Consider the following 4,725-nt stretch of genomic DNA (forward strand, 5'->3'; position numbering starts at 1 on the left):
CTAGGCAAGTGGACTTCTATTAGTTCTGTTTACTATTCAGTTTTCTTCATCGAGCTTATCAACAATCAATGTTCCTTAGTCAGTTAACCACATATTTTCCATTCTGTATTGTTCATTTTTGATTTTGATTTTTTTTTCCCTTTCTGGTATAATTTACATTCTGTAAAATGTACAGCTCTTAAGTATACAGCTCAATGACAGACACACACCCATGCAGCCTGCATCTGGATAGAAGTAGAAAACATTTCCATCATTTCAGAAAGTTCTTGCATGACTTGTTCCAGTCAATAGCCACCCTCACCACAACAGGTGACCACTTTTTTTTTTTTTTACTTCTATCACCATAGTATAGTTTTGCCTATTCTTCAACCTCTTATCAACCTCATATTCTTTTGCTCAATATAATAATATTTTTTAGGTTTATCCATGATGTATCAGTAATTTGTTCTTTTTATTTGGGGATGGCATTCTATTCTACAAACAGACCACATTTTGTTTATCCGTTCTCCTGTTGATAGATATTTGCTTTGTCTTCAGTTTATGTTCACGTGATTTTTAAAAAATTAGTGTTATGTGCCTATCTCAATTCTCCACTCAGATGAACTTTAACAAAAGTCACCCTCCACAGGTCACAGCATGTGAGAGAAAAGAGCTGACCTTGGCGTCCTCCAATTCAACCTCTTCTCTGATTAAGAGCTGCTATCAAGCTCCTATATTATGACAATGTTTTCTCTGAACTGCAGAGCAGACAGTGGTTGCTTCCACACAGTTATAACTCCTGCACCAACAAAGACAACAGGTCTCATTCAAGTACAAGAAACACACCCATTCCATTTCTTGTCATCAGGCAGGAATCCCTCAGAAGAAATGGAGTAGCTGTCATGGTCAACAAAAGAGTCTGAAATGCAGTACTTGGATGCAATCTCAAAAACGACAGAATGATCTCTGTTTGTTTCCAAGGTAAACCATTCAATATCACAGTAATCCAAGTCTATGCCCCAACCAGTAACGCTGAAGAAGCTGAAGTTGAACGGTTCTATGAAGACCTACAAGACCTTTTAGAACTAACACCCAAAAAAGATGTCCTTTTCATTACAGGGGACTGGAATGCAAAAGTAGGAAGTCAAGAAACACCTGGAGTAACAGGCAAATTTGGCCTTGGAATATGGAATGAAGCAGGGCAAAGACTAATAGAGTTTTGCCAAGAAAATGTACTGGTCATAGCAAACACCCTCTTCCAACAACACAAGAGAAGACTCTACACATGGACATCACCAGATGGTCAACACCAAAATCAGATTGATTATATTCTTTGCAGCCAAAGATGGAGAAGCTCTATACAGTCAACAAAAACAAGACCAGGAGCTGACTGTGGCTCAGATCATGAGCTCCTTATTACCAAATTCAGACTTAAACTGAAGAAAGTAGGGAAAACCACTAGACCATTCAGGTATGACCGAAATTATACAGTGGAAGTGAGAAATAGATTTAAGGGCCTAGATCTGATAGACAGAGTGCCTGATGAACTATGGAATGAGGTTCGTGACATTGTACAGGAGACAGGGATCAAGATCATCCCCATGGAAAAAAAATGCAAAAAAGCAAAATGGCTGTCTGGGGAGGCCTTACAAATAGCTGTGAAAAGAAGAGAAGCGAAAAGCAAAGGAGAAAAGGAAAGATATAAGCATCTGAATGCAGAGTTCCAAAGAATAGCAAGAAGAGATAAGAAAGCCTTCCTCAGTGATCAATGCAAAGAAATAGAGGAAAACAACAGAATGGGAAAGACTAGAGATCTCTTCAAGAAAATTAGAGATACCAAGGGGATATTTCATGCCAAGATGGGCTCATTAAAGGACAGAAATGGTATGGACCTAACAGAAGCAGAAGATATTAAGAAGAGATGGCAAGAATACACAGAAGAACTATACAAAAAAGATCTTCATGACCCAGATAATCACGATGGTGTGATCACTGACCTAGAGCCAGACATTTTGGAATGTGAAGTCAAGTGGGCTTTAGAAAGCATCACTACAAACAAAGCTAGTGGAGGTGATGGAATTCCGGTTGAGCTATTTCAAATCCTGAAAGATGATGCTGTGAAAGTGCTGCACTCAATGCCAGCAAATTTGGAAAACTCAGCAGTGGCCACAGGACTGGAAAAGGTCACTTTTCATTCCATTCCCAAAGAAAGGTGATGCCAAAGAATGCTCAAACTACTGCACAATTGCACTCATCTCACACGCTAGTAAAGGAATGCTCAAAATTCTCTAAGCCAGGCTTCAGCAATACATGAACCATGAACTTCCTGATGTTCAAGCTGATTTCAGAAAAGGCAGAGGAACCAGAGATCAAATTGCCAACATCCACTGGATCATGGAAAAAGCAAGAGAGTTCCAGAAAAACATCTATTTCTGCTTTATTGACTATGCCAAAGACTTTGACTGTGTGGATCCCAATAAACTGTGGAAAATTCTTCAAGAGATGGGAATACCAGACCACCTGACCTACCTCTTGAGAAATCTGTATGCAGGTCAGGAGGCAACAGTTAGAACTGGACATGGAACAACAGACTGGTTCCAAAAAGGAAAAGGAGTACGTCAAGGCTGTATCTTATCACCCTGCTTATTTAACTTATATGCAGAGTACATCATGAGAAACGCTGGACTGGAAGAAGCACAAGCTGAAATCAAGATTGCCGGGAGAAATATCAGTAACCTCAGATATGCAGATGACATCACCCTTATGGCAGAAAGTGAAGAGGAACTAAAAAGCCTCTTGATGAAAGTGAAAGAGGAGAGTGAAAAAGTTGGCTTAAAGCTCAACATTCAGAAACGAAGATCATGGCATCTGGTCCCATCACTTCATGGGAAATAGATGGGGAGACAGTAGAAACAGTGTCAGACTTTCTTTTTTGGGGCTCCAAAATCACTGCAGATGGTGACTGCAGCCATGAAATTAAAAGACGCTTACTCCGTGGAAGGAAAGTTATGACCAACCTAGATAGCATATTCAAAAGCAGAGACATTACTTTGCCAGCAAAGGTCTGTCTAGTCAAGGCTATGCTTTTTCCAGTGGTCATGTATGGATGTGAGAATTGGACTGTGAAGGGCTGAGTGCCAAAGAATTGATGCTTTTGAACTGTGGTGTTGGAGAAGACTCTTGAGAGTCCTTTGGACTGCAAGGAGATCCAACCAGTCCATTCTGAAAGAGATCAGCCCTGGGATTTCTTTGGAGAGAATGATGCTGAAGCCGAAACTCCAGTACTTTGGCCACCTCATGCGAAGAGTTGACTCATTGGAAAAGACCCTGATGCTAGGAGGGATTGGGGGCAGGAGGAGAAGGGGACGACGGAGGATGAGATGGCTGGATGGCATCACTGACTCGATGGACGTGAGTCTGAGTGAACTCCGGGAGTTGGTGATGGACAGGGAGGCCTGGCATGCTGCGATTCATGGGGTCACAAAGAGTCGGACACGACTGAGCGACTGAACTGAACTGACATGCAGGAAACATGCTCTCCTCTTCTACCCACTGGAAGCAACTTGAGTGAGGCCAGCTACCGTGGTAAGATGTAAATAAATGTGTCTACTCTAGCCAGCTCTCCTGTCCTCCATGGAAAACTATAGTAGTTTCTCCTTTGAGGTGTGTGGGAAAGAACCAGGCTCACAGAGGGACTGTGGACCAGGTCTTTGAAACATTTCTGGCAAATGGAGCTGCCAGTTCCTTCCATGAATTCCCATCACTCATTCTTCTTCCTTCTGCTGTTTGTCTGACACTGGCTCTAAACACGTCTGCACCACACCTTGTGAGTCTAAGTGTAGTGTGCACTGAAACTCCAGCACAAAGTCAGGCATCTGTTTAACCACAGAAAAGGTCTTTCTGGGCCATGCAAAGAGAAGACTGGAGGGAAGTTCCCCGGGAGTGTAGTGGTTAAGACGCAGCACTCTCCCTGTCGTGGGCCCAGGGTTTAATCACTGGTCAGGATCTAAGATCCTACAAGCCAAGCGGAGTGGCCAAAACACAAAAAGAAAGAACGAAGATAAAAGCTTGGGAACAATCATTTGGATGATACACATAAAAAATAATCACTCTGCCTTAAGATTTATTCAACAAATACTGTTTGAACCCACAAAGATGTGAATTCCTAATGGCCTGAATGATTACTACTGTGCTGTCTAACATCCAGCCTGAGCACCCACCAGTGAAGTCCTCCTGTCTTCACACATTTCCTGGGATAGAACAGACCACAGGGAAGGATGGGGGCTGGGGACACACATTCCACCTCATTCCCTCTTGCTCTTCTCTCTCAGCCCTTGATCTCACCTTTCTTCCACACCATACCTCCTCTTCCTTTTCCTAATGAGTTTCATTTTCTCTACTAAGAAAAGGGAAGAGGACAATCAGGTGTAGATTTCATTGCTAAACAGCCTTTACTCGAGCCTTTCAGACCTCCCATCTTCCCTTTAAGCAGTCTGTCCCTCCAAGTACCCCCATGTGTACCCCAGGAACACCTCGTCTGCACCAGCTGACCTAATTCATCACTGTTTTCCCAGCTCCTTCAAATCGAGACACACACCTCCCACATCCCACCCACTTGGCTTTTCTAAGATAGGGAGGAGGTCTTCACGGATAGCTCAGTTGATGAAGAATCTGTCTGCAATGCAGGCAACCCCAGTTCAATTCCTGGGTCGACAAGATCCCCTGGGAAAGGGAAAGGCTACTCAC

This window comes from Bos grunniens, chromosome 4 (genome assembly GCF_055505025.1).
Source record: "Bos grunniens cultivar Pamir isolate PY7600 chromosome 4, Bosgru_T2T1.0, whole genome shotgun sequence".
Taxonomy (NCBI): domain Eukaryota; kingdom Metazoa; phylum Chordata; class Mammalia; order Artiodactyla; family Bovidae; genus Bos; species Bos grunniens.